At 39.2% G+C, this 17,475-nt stretch overlaps 1 long non-coding RNA gene and 1 pseudogene across 1 annotated transcript; one reads left to right on the top strand and one right to left on the bottom strand.

Annotated features, from left to right (window-relative positions):
- Positions 1-17,475, top strand: part of LOC117978934 (myomegalin-like) — a 94,691-nt pseudogene that overhangs the window by 23,868 nt on the left and 53,348 nt on the right.
- Positions 10,271-15,888, bottom strand: LOC117981761 (uncharacterized). The gene is made up of 3 exons (XR_004673414.3): positions 15,750-15,888; positions 14,956-15,076; positions 10,271-10,772 (listed from the first exon to the last, which is right to left on the bottom strand). It is a non-coding gene; the product is annotated as an uncharacterized LOC117981761 (long non-coding RNA).

The following is a 17,475-nucleotide window of genomic DNA, read 5'->3' as shown; positions in this document are numbered from 1 at the left end:
TTTATAAATTAAATGTTAATGAGGCTAACAGTAGTTAATAATAACATAGAACAATTATAACAATATACCAGCATTACTACTCTTGCACTTTTACATTGTTAAGTAAAATAGGAGTTACTTGAACACAAGCGCTGTGATACTGCAACAATCTGATAACCCAGACAGTACTGAGTGACTAACTGGTGGGCGATATATACAGCCCGGATGTGCTGGACAAAGGGATGATTCAAGGGTGAGATAGAGTGGATGGCACGAGATTTCATCATGCTGCTCAGAACAATGGGCAATTTAAAATTTATGAGTTGTTCATTTCTAGAATTTTCTATTTAACATTTTCACACTGTGGTTGACTGTGGGTAACTGACACCATGGAAAGCAAAACTGTGGATAAGGGGGGACTAACTGTACCAGTAAATGCTGCCTCATCACCTACACCCTTGGTTTACTTCTCAGATAAACTCAGGAAGTTTAAATGGCATTCTGAGAATCTGTAGCTGCAACATAGTGAGCCCAGGAGTCCCAGTCCAGCAGCTAGTATTAAATTCTCTGTTGCTAGCTTGGACCTCTCTCGATATCTAGGAATTGTCTGCAGTGTGCAGTGGCACAGTAACAACCATTTGTTTCTCAACAAGAATCTGATAATGTTGCTTGAACCTCCTGAACCAGTGCTGCATGCTCTGCTTCTTCATATGTTTGTCCTTAGATTTGACCAAAAACAATAACTGATAATGTAATACAGATTCCCCAGCTCCTGTGAGCTGGGTTGAGCCCAGGAAGTCTGTACAAGAGAGCATGTCTACTGGGATTTAAATAGCCCAGAAGCAGGCAGCCGGAATTTCTTATACTCTTGTGCTCTAAAAAAAAAAAAAAAAAAAAAAAAAGGAAGAAAGAAATAGCTCTTTGGTGCCCCCTCAGGGATACCCAGCAAGCAGGTCCCACATAAATAATGTGTAAATAGTCTGTGAGATACTGGGGTTTCTCTCATTCTGGAATTGGAATTGATAACTTTTGACAGAAAAAAAAAAAGTAAAATTCTAATCTCAAAAAATTTTGTGTTGACATGGGTTTACCCCATCTTCCCTCAATTTGTAAGTAGAAATATTTCACCAATACTTTCTGTACATCCTACCAGATATTTCTGTGGGCAAAGAATATGCACCATATAACATGTGCCTAAGAATTAACAGCCTATTCTTCAAATTTTATGCTTAGCATTCTCATGTATACTGTGTGTATTTTTTTTTAAGACGTGCAGAGTTTGCATGATAACCAAGAGGCTTTTGAAGACTAAACCTCCGAACAGCTGTGTGGTGCTGGTGGGGGAAGCAAGGATGCTAACACCCCAACCCCCTCCTTTTTTTGTTTTTTTTTTTTCACCTTTTGGATCTGCTGTGATGCAGAAAGGGCGAGCAGAGCTGCAGAGCTCCTCAAAATGTGGGGTGCTCTCCAAAGGCCAGCCAGCCTGCATGTTCCTTTTCATTGAGAGATGACTGGAAATATAGAAATGAGGGGTGTCACCTCCATTGAAAGAATGGGTGGCAGATATAAGGCCCAAAGTCCTTTTCTCTTAGAGTTTAGATCTAATATGACAGATTAGTCCTTATTTCTCGATGCTGGGAAACACTGACAGAAACCAAGCTAAGACGCAGGGAAAAGGCCAATAAGAGATAGTTTAAATCTCTCTCTGCTATGTGTCAAATAAAAAGTAAATAAAGAGGCTACAACCCACTTCAGGCTTGATCAGAAAGTCATTGCCGGTAAATCATGCAGTGTTGTGTCACACGTTTGTTCATTTTCATATCCATTCATCCATCCTGTGGACTCTGAATGACAGCACCTAAAATACAAAACGCCTCCATGAAAGGGTTTAAAAATTAGAGAAAACATTGGTTAGAAAAAATATAGGAGAGATAGGAACACATTCCTATGCCCTACCCTAAAAATGGTAAAATACTAAATAACATGGTATTTTCTGTAAAGTTTAAAATATGCATTCGGTAGCCTTGGGATATAGGATAGGTAGCAGTACTCAGAGAGAGGAAGGGACATGCTAAATGTTTTTTGCCAAAGTAGGGTCGACTCCTCCAGGGCTTAAAGACAAAGGGATACAGGCCTGGAAGAAGCAGCCAGGAATCCCTTCTTATTTCATTTATCCATGCAACAAACACATGATCACATTAAATGAGATACTTTAGTTCCTGCCCTTAGATAGTTATAGTCTATTTGGAAGTACAGACATTGCATTAAATACAATATAGCATGGCAAGTGCTTTCATAGAGATAAGGACAGTACACTCTGAGATCTTGAGAGAAAATGTCTACTTTTATTAAAGGAGCAGGGAAAGGCCTCTTACCAGAGGACATTTCTCCTGGGGGCTTCACGTTGAGCAAGGTCTCCAAAGCTGAGTTAGATTTTACTAGTCAGAGAAGTAGAGTATAATATTCCAGACAGAGGGGAGATTTGGGGGAAGGAAGAGAGATATGTTCAAATAAGAGACTGGACTATAGAGAGGTAAGAAAAAGAGAGTTAGAACAGGAGAGAAGTAATATTAAAAGTACTCAATCTGTCAAAAGTAATTATAATTGTTCAGTAATGCAGTTACCTCTAAAATGTTTGCTGATGTAGGAAATTCTAGAGAAAAAAGGCCCTTTGATTACAGGGAAAGAGATAACAGACTAAAAATGCAAATACTGGCACATTATGGAACCAAAACATAATTAGTCAATTAACAAGCAAAAATGACAATTATCATTTATGTTGGTGTAGAAAAAAGGGACAAAGAAAGCAACATTTCCAACATACAACAGTGTTTCTTTTCTTTCATTCTCCACCCACAACCAACAGCATGGTTGTATGTGTATACAAACTCCAATTGTATGTTTGTCAGGTTGAGGTCAATAGGTATTACACTCCATGATGAAAGGAGGGCATTGCTTAGCATATATGCTTCATTTGTATTTTTGAATGAGTGAGTGATTTAATTAATTTCCCAACCTTACCAACTTCGTTATGTAGGCGCTTTTCCCCACTCAGAGAATCCACTGATGAAGGGATTCTCTGTGGGTTCAGTGTATTGAGCAGTGGGTTTAGTGTATTGAGCAGTGGGTTAAGTGTATCTCATAAGTTGTTTTATTTTGTCTGTATAAGACACGGAACAAGCATCACTCTCCCCATTTTTTAAGTGAGGGAACCAGGACTCACAGAAATTGTGACTTTTTCAGGGCCATAAGTTTATGTACCGTGATCATAAATCTGAACACATTATTGGATCAGAAATAAATTTTACCTACAAATGGTCACAATGATGTGTTGAGAAAAATCCCTTGCCCTATGCTTTCTCACTGATCACAGCACCCAGCTGCAGCATCTCTGGAATGAGCAAGACTTCAGCGGCACATACATAATACTGGCTAGCATTTGATGATCACTTTCTATGTGGCAAATATTGCTCTAAGTATGTGACAGCATGATCTCATTTACAACAACCTTGTGAAAAGGCATGTTCACCAGTTAGAATGGTGATCATTAAAAATCAGGAAACAACAGGTGCTGGAGAGGATGTGGAGACATAGGAACGCTTTTACACTGCTGGTGGGAGTGTAAATTAGTTCAACCATTGTAAAAGACAGTGTGACAATTCTTCAAGGATCTAGAACTAGAAATACCATTTGACCCAGCAATCCCATTACTGGGTATATACCCAAAGGATTATAAATCATTCTACTATAAAGACACATGCACACGTATGTTTATTGCAGCACTATTAACAATGGCAAAGACTTGGAACCAACCCAAATGCCCATTAATGTTAGAATGGATAAAGAAAATGTGGCACATATACACCATGGAATACTATGCAGCCACAAAGAAAGAATGAGTTCATGTCCTTTGCAGGGACGCGGATGAAGCTGGAAACCATCATTCTCAGCAAACTAACGCAGGAACAGAAAACCAAACACCCTATGTTCTCACACATAAATGGGAGTTGACTAATTAGAACACATGGACACAGGGAGGGGATCATCACACACAGGGGCCTGTCAGGGGCTGTGGGGCAAGGCGAGGGATAATATTAGGAGAAATACCTAATATAGATGACGGGTTGATGGGTGCGGCAAACCAACATGGCACATGTATAATGTGCAACAAACCTGCACGTTCTGCACATGTATCCCAGAACTTCAAATATAATAAAAAAAAAGAAAAGCCATGATTATTATTCCAGTTTACACATGATGAACTAATGGCAAAAAGAATAACAAAGGAACTTGCCCAATAACTCATGATTGAGCCTGAAAACACCTGATGTCTTTGTGACCTAAAGATAGTGGGCATTTCCTATGTTGGGGAACTCAGCTGGTGAAAGTTTGGTGCTAATGAAGGTGTTGGCTTATTTGGAAATGGAATCACTAGTTCCTCCTATTTAGATTGATGCAGATTGAAATTCTACCAGACTCCTGCCTCTCTAGGTAAACTGTAAATCCACTTTTGTCTTCCAATATTCTCTATTACATGATTTTTACTCTATTAATTCTGAACTGCTTGCAATTCAAAGCTGTTTCATACTTTCATTTATTTGTACCTGCTGTTCCCTCTGCCTTGAAAACCTTTTCTCTCCTATTGTTTATTTGGTTAAAGTTTACTCATCCTTCAAGATTCAGCTCAGGTGCCTTTTTAAATTTATTTATTTTTTAATTTTAGGATGCCTTCTCTTACTCTCTAATCCCAGAATATATACCAAGACTCTAAGCTCCTTGAGGGCAGAAAACACCTCTTGCCCATTCTTTTCTAGTCTCTAGAATATAGCATAATGTAGTACATAGTAAGTGCTCAGTAAATATTCATCAACTAAACTAGCTGAAAAGTATTAAAAATTAGATATCCTATTGGATTTGTATCTCTTCTGCCTCTACCTGGTATTCACAGTAAGTTGAATAGTTTTAAGGAGGGTATTGGTGTGTTAATTGATTGGGTAGGATGGGAAACTAGGAAGTCAAGAAATGTACATTTCTTTTCCCTTTTTTTTTTATTGTTCATTTTTTTTGAGAAGGAGTCTCGCTGTGTCACCCAGGCTGGAGTGCAGTGGTGCAATCTCAGCTCACTGCAGCCTCTGCCTCCTGGATTCAAGCAGTTCTCCTGCCTGAGTAGCTGGGACTACAGGCTCCCGCCACCACACTCGGCTAATGTTTTGTATTTTTAGTAGAGATGGCGTTCCGCTATGTTGGGGTCTCCAAATCCTGGCCTCAAGTGGTCCGCCCTCCTTGGCCTCCCAAAGTGCTGGAATTTCAGGCGTGAACTACGCGCCTGGCCTCTTTTCCACTTTAAATGGAATGATAAAACTAAAAATGAAAAGGACGGGAGAGAAAGAGTCTTTTTGAAATAATATTTGACAGGATTTATTAGGAAGATCACAATAGTAGCTAATAACAATAAATACTATTTGAGTGCTCATTATGCACCAGGCACTTTTCTAGATATTTGACATATTTAATTTAGTGTATTTTCAGTTCATTTTCCTAACTTATGAGATAGATATTATTTTTACAACCATTATACTAGTGAAGAGATCAAGGTTCAAATAACTTGCCCAAAGTTATATAAGAATAAAGTAACGGAACCACTGTAACTCCAATGATTCCAAAGCTCTTGGGGAAATGAAAGGACTCTCAGAGAAGGAGAGCACTACATTGGTGGAATGCCTGCAGTTGGGTTTTTTACATAGAATCAACATGGCAGACGGTACAGAAAAGCCACAGAAGGGTGGGAGTCTTTGGCTATAAAATCAAGAGGGGGCCTCCACTGCCCTGTCCTGTTTACACATTTTTCTAATAATGTTGTCTTTAACAAGAAAATATCATCAAAACCAGCTGTAGTGTATGCCTAACTGTACTCTGCAGCTTTCCTTGGCAGTCTGAATCTAACCGCAGTGAGTCAGCCTGTTCAGGTCCCACCCATCCTGGCGAACTTTTCCACTTGAATCTTGAAGTCTTTGGGGAGAAAAAAGAAAAAAAAAAAGTGCTGAAAGCAGAAGGCTTTTTCATTTTGGAGAGTTTCTGGAGCTCTGAGTTATCACAGTCTGGGTAACCTATGCTAATTTAGGTTAATTGGGGTCCTGTCACTGCCCTCTTTATGTTCCACAATTTTGGTGCTTCTCGAGTGTTTCTCTCTAATTACAGCCTTGGAAAATGAATACTACTAGTGAAGTGCATTTTTATTTTAAAAAAATGCATTCATTCTTCCAAACCACAGTGTCCCAAACATACTGGTTTTGTTTTCACTGGTATCTTAAGACATTCAAAAAGTTACTAGGAGGCAGGGGGTAAATATTAAACTTTCAGCAATCACAAGTGCAGTTTGTTTTCCCTTTTCAATCTCATGTTTAAAAAGGGAAACAGAAGGCTTCCACACACAGGCATTCCACAGACTTTCCATGCAAAGTTTTCATTCCTAAGCAACATTACCAAAGATATGAATCAAATCAATTACTTTTTTTCTTATAGAACTACAGAGCAAAAGGAATGCTTCTGAGTGCTGTAGAATATACAAAGATGGACATGAGATTCCATTCTCAAAGAATGTACAATCTGATTGGGGCATAAAAAAATTTAAATTATACAAGATTTAATTTAAATAACATCTAAGGCAATATTGAAAGAGATATTTCAAGATGGGAGTACTTGCCAAACTAACGTATGTTTTTAAAACTTAAATATGGCGAGGTGTGGTGATCATGCCTGTAATTGCAGCACTTTGGGAGGCTGAGGTGAGCGAATCACCTGAGGTCAGGAGTTCGAGACTAGCCTGGCTAACATGGTGAAACCCCATCTCCATTAAAAATACAAAAACTAGCTAGGCATGGTGGCACACGCCTGTAATCCCAGTTACTCAGGAGGCTGAGGGAGGAGAAGCGCTTGAACCCAGAGGGCAGAGGTTGCAGTAAGCCGAGATCGAGCCACTGCACTCCAGCCTGGGCGACAAAGAGAGACTCTGTCTCAAATAAATAAATAAATCTTAAATACTGGGATAGAACATTTTTTCTAATTTGTGCACGCGCGTGTGCGTGTGTAAACTTTTCAAAGTTGTAAATATTAGCTTACATTTGGTTATGCAATTAATAAAGAAACTTTATCAAAAAGAATGAAATTACAAAAGTTGGACAACCCTGAACATTCTGAAAGGTATGATTACCAACACAGAAAAGAGAGCAACCACTTTCACAGAGAATGTAGCACTTGAATTAGAATAATTCTTTTTGTAATTTTAAATTATCTCCTTTCTGTCTCCTCATTAAAACTTGTTTTCTTCTCTTCTCCCATTGTTCGAAGAGAAGCCCTATCTTTCTTTCTGTGGACTTTGCAAAGTTTCCATTCTAATGATAGTTTCCATTCCAATACTAAATTTAAAAAATAGCAACAAAGATCATGATACCAATTAATATTTGTAAGTGCTTACAGTGTGCCAAGTTCTGAGAATGCACTTGACCTTATTATCTTATTCAGTTCTCCTAATAGTCTTTTGAGGTTGGTACAACCATTGTCTTTGTTTGTAGAGAGACACTGAAGCTAGGAAAACACTAGTAATTGATGGCAAGTGCTGGAGCTGGGATTTGGACGTAAGTGTACTGGTTCTAGTGCCTAAACTCTTAGCCACAATTTTATTATGCTTATTGATAGCTGACCCCCTTATTCATTTGTTTGTTAATCCACTCATCCATTTATGAGTGCATCGTGTGTGCCAGGCCATGTTCTAGCTGTTAGTTGCACAATGATCAAGAATGAATGTATGAAAATATGTATTTTCGGCCGGGCGTGGCGGCTCACGCCTGTAATTCCAGCACTTTAGGAGGCTGAGGCAGGCGGATCACCTGAGGTCAGGAGTCCGAGACCAGCCTGGCCAACATGGTAAAACCCTGTCTCTCCTAAAAATACGAAAATTAGCCAGGTGTGGTGGTGCACACCTGTAATCCCAGCTACTCAGGAGGCTGAGGCAGGAGAATCGCTTGAACCCAGGAGGCAGAGGTTGCAGTGAGCCGAGATTGCCACTGTACTCCAGCCTGGGTGACAGAGCTAGACTCCGTCTAAAAAAAACAAAAAAAAGAAAATGTATGTTCAAGGATGAGTGTTTATATTTCAGTATTCTCTATACCAATACAATATTAGTACTCAAGGTGAGGATTATTTCAAGTGTGGAATATATATACAATAGAACATTATAGAGCAATGTACTGACTTGGGAGGATGTCCATTATAACAAATTTAAGATTAAACAAAACAACGGCAACAACAATTTGACTGAATATTACAAAAAATAAGATCTCATTTTTGAGGGAGAAAAGATGGAAATGTCTGGAAGGATACATACCAAAACATTGATATTGATTATGTCTGGATGATGGAATTAGCCTATTGCCTTCTTTATAACTGAGTATTATATTTATTTTAATTATCTATTCATTGAAAAAATATTCCAGTGCTTTTACTATGTGCAGCATACCTTAAGCATTGCAGATACAATATTGAATAGGCAAACATGGTTCCTGCCTTCACAGAGTCTACAGATTAGCAAATTCCAACAGAATGTAATTATTATTGTAATAGAAGTAAAGAGTGCTATGGAATATATAACTGGGCACTTACTCAATCTGAAGAGATTGGGGGATTCAGGGGAAGTTTCCTAGAGGAAACTGCATCTAACCAGGGTCCTGAAGAAGGAATAAGAAGTAGCCACTAATAAGGGGGTGGGAGTGTGAGAATGAAGAATGTTCCATGCATAGGAAATAGCTTGAATCAAGATCCCGATGAGAGAAAGAACCATAGTCAGTATTCCTAGAGAATGGGATGTAAGGAATGCAGAGAACTGAAACCAGAGAAAAGAGAGAGGAGTCATCATACAGAGTCTTGCAAGTTATGTAAAGGCTTTTAAATTTTATCTGAGCTCAAGGGAACTGCTGAAAGCTTTTAGACAGAGAGGTGACATGATCAGATTTTCCTCTTAGAAAGATCCTTTTGGCTTCCTTATGGCCTCTGCATAGGAGGAGTAGTCTAGAGGCAGAGAAAACAGTTGCAGTATTCCAGGCAAAGGTTGGTGGAGATGCCAGTATAAAAATTAGAGAAATGGACAGGTGAAAGAAATTTCAGAGGCAGAATTGATAGAGCTAAGCCATTGACTGGATGTAGAACCAGTGAGGCTGAAGAAACCCAAAGATGACTGATCACCAATTCATCTCTTCACTCACATCCTACCCACTGTCACCTTGTCGTAAACTTCCAGACTACCTTCATCTCTCTCTTCAATAACGTGAGTTATTTGTTCAAAGTCTGCCTTTTCTGTTAGAACATGAGCTCACTATAGCAGGGACAGTGGTTGTCTTTTCACTTCTAGATACAGTGATTAGCATAATGCCTGGTACATAGTAGGCATGCCCTTTTCTTTTCTTCTCTTTTGTTTGTTTTGAATGAATAAATGATGTCAAGTTTTCTTGCTTGGTCAACTACTAGGTTATGCCCTCCACTGAGAAAGAGAACAACTGGAACAGGCACATGTAGTACTTTTATGACCATTGAAGCAACAGCAACACAAACAAAAAACAGTAAAGCGATTTCTGTTTTTGGAAGAAAAGTAAAGAAGATTCTTCCTGTTGTTAAGGAACTCCAGATCTACTGGGGAGAGAGTCAAACAGGTAATCCCAATATACTGTGAAATGGGCCACAATAAGAGTAGGTCCGCAGTGCTGTGGAAGCATTCAGGAGAAGCCCTTGCCCGGGCATTAGGGCCAGATAGGTTTCTTTTAGTAGGTAATATCTGACTTAGATCCTTATGGGTGAGTTGGGATTAGTTGAGTGAGAGATGGGTGGGAATTAAAGAGAAGTGACATTCTAGGCTAATGCTGCCACCCATGCAGAGTCCTGGAGGCAGCATGAGCCTGGTGAATTCAGAAATAGGAGGCTTTCTGTCATGGATGGAGCAAGGGAGGGTCAATCGGAGTTCATGTTGGCTCTATCTTTTCCCTTATCCCCCTACTTCTGGTCAAGGCATTATTGTTGCAGCCATGGGCATTCATGGTATCACTGTGGACTCTTGGTTTTTTTTTTTTTGTTTGTTTGTTTTTTTTCTTTTTTTTTGAGACAGGGTCTTGCTCTGTCATCCAGACTTGAGTGCAGTGGCACAATCTTGGCTCACTGCAGCCTTGACCTCCCGGGTTCAAGTGATCCCCCACCTCAGCTTCCTGAGTAGCTGGGACTACAAGAACATACCAGCACGCCTGGATAATTTTGACTTTTTAAAACTTTATTTTATTTATTTATTTGAGATGGAGTTTCACTCTTGTTGCGCAGGCTGGAGTGCAATGGCGTGATCTCCATTCACTGCAACCTCCGCCTTTCGGGTTCAAGCGATTCTCCTGCCTCAGCCTCCTGAGTAGCTGGGATAACAGGCATGTGCCACCACACTGGCAAACTTTGTATTTTTTGTAGAGACGGGGTTTCTTCATGTTGGTCAGGCTGGTCTCGAACTCCTGACCTCAGGTGATCCACCCACCTTGGCCTCCCTAAGTGCCACTGTGCCTGGCCTGTTTTTTTATTTTTTGTAGAGATGGGGTCTCACTGTGTTGCCCAGGCTGGTTTCAAGCTCCTGGCCTCAAGGAATCCTCCTGCCTTGGCCTCTCAAAGTGTTGGGATTGGCCTCTCAAAGTGTTTGAGTCACCACACCTGGCAACTCTTGGCTCTTGTGGCCAGAGCAGGTCATAGTCATGCCTTCAAAATTGCCTTCACGCCTAGAAAAAAATGGAGAAAGGATTATTTGAAATCTAGAGAAAAAGGTGAGCCCATAAGTCACTCTCTCTGAATTCCAGAAGCTCAGCAAATAATCTGAGTTGAACCAATTGTGAACAAATACCAAGTCCTGCTGATGTTGATTAGACCAAAGTGATGGAGAATCTAGTTTGGAGTCTGGTAATCCTTGGGAGGCCCCAGCATCACTGCAGCTCAACTGTCATTCCTGCCTTGCAGCTCATTTAACTGCCTCTGGCAGCACTATTTCTGGCTGGGCCATCTATTTTTGGTGGCCAGGGAAGTTGTTATTTGTTTCGTTTTGTTTTGATATGGTTTACAGTGCTCTAGTGTGATGATGAAGATAACACCCGGTTATTCCAGGATTGGGGGTGTTGTGGGTGTGTTTCTATGTTGGGGAAGGCAGCAGGAACATCATCTTAACTCCTTTTCTTTATCCACATGATGAGGCTGCCTAAGACAGGGTTTATTAATCAACCTGATGCAATAGCTCTGTCATTAGTGCTCTTGTTATCAGGCAAGAAAAGGCTGTGTACAGGATGGGTATCAGTATGCTTCCGAGTGTTAGGGGAAAAAATGGAATGGTATTATTAATATTTTAGCATTTAAGAGACTCTGGAACTTCAGGAATTATGTTAAAATTTCAGAAACAGAGTTTTAGAAGGGTGACTTGTTTGTTGATTGTACAATCCAAAAGAAAAAAGCAGGACTTTGTGGAATTCATAGTCAGTTTTCTGAAGCAGGTATCAGTAGTTGGCTTCTGAGACAAGGGCAGAAACACCATGTTGGCATAAAAGAGTTGATGAGTGGAACACCAAGTTGGTTGGCTCTGGTTGACATTTTCCTTGGTAGAATGTGGTGTGTGAAAATTATACATATTTTTCAGAACAGGCCAAATACGTATGTTTTATGTCAAAACATAGGTCATATGTTTCTGTTTTATCTGAGGGTTATCACAAAACTTTACCTTTTTGTAAAACTTAATCTGTGAATATTCAGTACTGAGAGCCACTTAGAGCATACTTCGTCTGACCCTTCTTTTAGGGCCCTATAATATAGGTAGGATTGGTATACAGAATATTTAGACATGATTCATTCTAAGCCATTTAGCTTTAACTGAACTGAATCAAATTGGACTTTAACTGAGTCTTTATCATTAAAAAAACTCTTATAAAAGATAAAGGATTGGGTTAGTTACTTCTCTCAGCTTTGGTTTATTTCTTTGTCTTCTTTTAAAAACAAAGCTTTATTCAAACGATTAACACGCTATACAGCTCATCTTCTTAAATCTTACAATTCTATGATTTTAGTATATTCACAGAGTTGTGCAACCATCACCACTGTCTAATTCCAGTACGTGTTTCTCACTCCAATAGGAAACCTCATACTCATTAACACTCACTTCCCAGTTTCCCTCTCCCTGGTTCCTGGAAACCACTAATCTACTTTCTGCCTGGATTTACCTATTCTGGACATTTCATATAAATGGAATTATACAGTATGTGACCTTTTGTGTCTGGCTTCTTTCACATTATCGTATAATGTTGTCAAGGTCATTTATGTTGTAGCATGTATCAGTACTTCATTCCTTTTTATGGCTGAGTAATATTCTATGATTTGGATATGCTAAATTTTGTTTATCCATTCATCAGTTGAAGGACATTTGAAATACTTCCAATTTTGGCTATTATGAGTAATGCTGCTATGAACATTTGTATATAAGATTTCGTGTGGCCATATGTTTTCAATTTTCTTGGGTATACAACTAGGAAAGGAATTGCTAGGTCACATGGTAACTCTTTGTTTAACCCTTTGAGAGCCAACTTTATTCATCTTGAAAATGAAGAAAACAATTTTTTTTTTTTTACATAGATCCAGGTTGTCAGATCATTTACGGTCACCACCAGGAAGATTATTTACAGTGAAGGACACTTTTTGAAAAGTTATAGGGGGCCTGAGGTAGAAGAGGGAATACCCAGTTGCAAGTGAATCCCAGGCTCAGAAGGGTCATACAGTCTCATGATTAAGGCCCTGATGCGTATGCAGTATGGGGTCAAACTGTTGGAGTTATAGTCTGTGCTCCTCCGCTTTCTCAGTGAACAAGTCAGTTAACCTCCTGATATCTCTCTGTCCTAGGCAGTAAAATGGGGATCATCATGTCTTCCTACTTCAAAGGTTGTGGTAAAGATAAACGAAATAATACACATGGAAGTACTGTGTACATTGTCAAAACCAATGTAGATGATTGTTGTTGTGAAGATAGTATAATTGTATCTGATTAATTTTGTAATACAGGCCCAAGTCATTCAAAACAGCCAGGAATTAAACTTTTTATTTGTATAATTCAGATTTTATGAGAACAGCATAGAGACGCCTAGACACAGAGATGTATTATAAATAAAATATGTGTGTGTAAAATAAACCAGCCGTCTCTTCTTCCTGCCCCATCTCTTCTTGTCTATCCCCATCCCCAGTCCAAAATAAGTTGGGTTCCTGGTTGTAGTTCCCTGGGTGCTAAAAAGCAGGAAATACTCCCCAGACATTTGTGTACCCTTCCCATAGGGCTGTTTTGAAAATATGACAATTAGCAAAGTTATAGGTTAAATCGTCTATTGGGCATCATCCTTGAGTCATTGTTACTGCTTTTGTCTTAGAAATATGGTGTCCTTTACATGCACTTACTGCTTCTGTAGCACAAGGCAGCCGGAGCTCTCAGTCTGAACAGGTAGACTCTCATTACCTTTTAGGGCTACAGGAGAGCTAGTGGGCATTCTGAAATTCTTCACAAAGTGATAGTTCTCTCACTGGCCTTTGGTAGGAGTGTTTCTATGAGAAAATGTGTTTCAAGCATAGAATTTCGGGATGGCCAAAGATCTTAAAAGTCCTCTAGAGCTAACTCCTAGCTGATGTGGGAAAGCTTTTAACAGTATCCCTGAAAGGTGATTCTTGAGTTTTGGTCAAGCACCTTTTGTGACAGGAAGTTTATTCTGTCTCATGATGTATGTACTCAGTAAAAATTTGATGTATAAACATATGGATAGAGTGTGGCAATATCTTTATTACATCTAACTCTACTAGAGAATTCATCCTTATATCTAATTGATAACTGCCTCCCTGTAATTCCTACTTTCATTCCCTTTAAAATAGTTTTAAAAATTATAAGCTGTTTTACAAACAACAGGAATATACAAAGAATAATTAAACACTTGTCCATGTATTGAATATCTAAATGTTAGAAAACATTATTTTTAGTTTATTTTCCTCAGGTGAAAAAACAAAAGTTACCATTACAGATACAGTTGCAACCTTCTTAGTATCCTGCCCAGATCCCAGTCTTCTGACTGCCTTCCTATACTTAACTATTAAGTAGTTTCCCCAAAATGACCCAATGAGAAAAAAGGAGAGCCGGGATTTGAACATTGGTCTTCATGGTTCAAAGCTATTGCTCTTTTCACAGTTCCACGCTACCCACCCTAGATAAATATGTATAATAGTGATCATATTTATTGTCTATGTGTAAATTGATGTAAAGTGTCAAGGGTTACTTAAAGCACTACTCTTCTGTTTTTCTATTTGCCATATTAACTTATTTTTAAAATATTTTTATTTTCAAGGAAAGTAAAGGTAAGAATTATCCACAGATATCAAATTAGTACAGTTAAAATTGTGGAAGTTTGATTATATTTGAAAAGAATGTGTCCATTAAGAAGATTAATCATTTTTTCTTAGTGAAGCTTTATTTTTAGGAGAAAGATCGGTAAAAAATTAATATGTTTTCAAGTACATCCATTATATGAGCTAGCTGGGGGGTCTGAATATGATTAAGCAAATGTCAAGCTGGGTTTTTTTAAAGGCAGACTTGACAGTTGGTTGTGTTAATGGCGCATGACAGGTGGGTGGTAATCCTCCTCCTACTGTTGGCATTGATTGAGTCTTTATTTACGTCGTATTTCTAGTCTGGACTAGAACGTTATTCCAGGGGTGGAATGAATAAATTAAGGAAAAAGAAGGGGACAGCCATTAAGGTTTGGAAGAAACATTCTGAGACCAGAGTAAAGATGTTATATGTACTAGGAGAAAAAGGAAGAACAAAGATAGAAGCACTTCCCCTTGCTCAAGAATCTGCAGTGTTTTATTTCCTAAGCAATGCAGAGGTTATCAACATACAGGCCTGTTTGCCATGAGCTAGTAGGTTGCCGTGTGCATCTCAGGTATGTGTGTTTTTGTTTGTTAAAGCTTTTTTTTTTCTTTTCCAAGTTTCCACATGCAGCGCTGATGTTTGTTAAAGCTGCAAGAAAACAAATAAGTAAAATGAAACCTAAGCAATACAGAAAGAAAATAATCTTCCCAGTCAGCAGTTCCTGGCCCTCCCCACCCCCACTGCCCCCCTCCCCACCTCCACTTCCCTTCCCCTCACTCTTATCCAGATTGAGAGCCAGGATCCTGGAGGGGCAAACTCCAGGCTTCTCACCCTGGCTTTCAAGATCTCCTTGAGACGGCTTTTTATTTCCCCTCATCTCTGTGGCCTATTTCAGGACAGTATGTGCCCTTTACTTTGGCCTGGTGGGCATACTGCCCTTTTGCTTATGTTCCACCTGCCTGGACTGCCTTGTGTTCTCCCCACTGCCTATTCAAGCTCAACTCATCCTTTGAGACAAGCTAAAGTGCCAATTCTCTGTGGTACCTTCTCTGGCCACCTCTCCTTCCTAATTTTTATAGTTTTTACTTTTTTTTTTTGAGACGGAGTCTTGCTCTGTCACCCAGTGCTGTGGCATGATCTCCGCTCACTGCAACCTCTACTTTCCAGGTTCAAGCAATCATCATGCCTCAGCCACCTGAGTAGCTGGGACTGCAGGCACATGCCACCACGCCCGGCTAATTTTTGTATTTTTAGTAGAGACGGAGTTTCACCATGTTGACCAGGCTGGTCTTGAACTCCTGACCTCATGCGATCTGCTCACCTGGGCCTCCCAAAGTGCTGGGATTACAGGCATAAGCCACCGCGCCTGGCCCAGTTTTTACTATTTGTACAGTTCATATTGTCCTTTATAATTTGTCATATACGATTCCATATTTGTTCAGAACTGTTGTAGAAAGTCCAGATTCTGCAAGGTGTATTAAAATGAGTCTGTTAGAATAATTTATTTTACTTATAATCTTTTTATAAGGAGGAATGCTATTAGGTATGCTTTTTATCCTAAAACATCTACATAATCTTGTGTATCGATTAAGTTGTATTAATCCAATGAGAAATAAATCAGCAGGTTAATTACTCATCCATTCTTTAATTCAACAAATATTTATTGAGCACCAGCTATGTATCAGGCACCATTCTGGGCACTGGTGACACAGCAGTGAACAAACCAAGAAAACATCCCACTTTTCTCAGGAAGTTTACATGCTGGTGGGGAGAGACAGACAAGAAACAAAATAAATAAGAAAATGTATTTTAGAAGGTGATAGTGCTACGGAATAAAAAACAATGAAGGGGGATTCGGAGAGCTGGGATGAGGCACGGGGTGCCTAAAGAGTATTCACTTCACCAAGAAGGTGACATTCAATCAAAGATGAAGAAGGTGAGGAGAGAATCGTGCACCTCCCTAGAGAAAGAGCAGCCAGGCAGAAGGGTCAACAAGTTCAAAGGCCTCGGAAAAGAAAGCTTCTCTTGCTTCCTGTTTTTGAGAAATAACAAAGAGAAACAGTGTGGCTACAGCAGAGAACAGAGGGAGAGTGGTAGGAAGAAGTAGAGGAGGTGATAGGAGAGGCAAGAAGAGGGTGTAGGGCCTCAGGCCTTACAGTCTGGTGAAGGGACATCACCTTTCACTCTAAGTTAGATGGGAAGCCAGGGGGCTCTCCAGCAGAGGAGTAATCTGACGTATTTTGAAAGGGTCACTGTGGCTGCTGTGCTGAGAATAGACTACAAGGGAACAAGAGTGGGAGCAGAACACCAGTTAAGGGGCTATTCAGATCATGTAAGGAAAAGATGGCAGTACTGTGGGTCAGGGTGGTAGAAATACCAGTGGCAGTAGTGGTAGTATAACATATATATAAAATATATATATAGTAGTATAATAGTATATATAATATAGTATAATATATATTATATACATAATACAACAGCTACAACATATATATTATACTACCATATATGTTATTAATATATATACTATAATGTATAATATACATAGTAAGATTTACAGACAGATGATATGTAGGAGAGAGAATGAATCAAGAATGATTCAAAGGTTTGGACTCAAAAATCTGAAAATATTGAGTTGTTACAAATTGAAAAAAGGTGTAGTGAGGGAGGAGCATGTTTACTGGGAAAGATCAGGAGTTCAGTTTTAGATATCACAAGTATGTGATGTCTAAATTCAAGCAGAGATTTCTACTAGACAGTCAGATATCAATTGGAGTTCAGGGAAAAGATCAGGGTGGGCATGTAAACTTAGAAATGTAAGTGAACAAAATGTCATTTTTCTACGTATTCTAGAATAAGTGTTCTACCAAATATAGTTTATTTGGGACTATTAAAACAAACTTTTTTCATATTATTGGAAATCTATGAGAATAATACAGGTGAGCCAGCCCATATATAACAAAGCAAAACGTACAATGTTTATGGAATATTTTCCTGTTCATTGATTCCACAAATATTTAGGGAGTGCTTCCTGAGTACTATGCAAC

This window comes from Pan paniscus, chromosome 1 (assembly GCF_029289425.2).
Source record: "Pan paniscus chromosome 1, NHGRI_mPanPan1-v2.0_pri, whole genome shotgun sequence".
In the NCBI taxonomy this organism is placed as follows: domain Eukaryota; kingdom Metazoa; phylum Chordata; class Mammalia; order Primates; family Hominidae; genus Pan; species Pan paniscus.
This window is presented reverse-complemented; position numbering and strand designations above follow the sequence as displayed.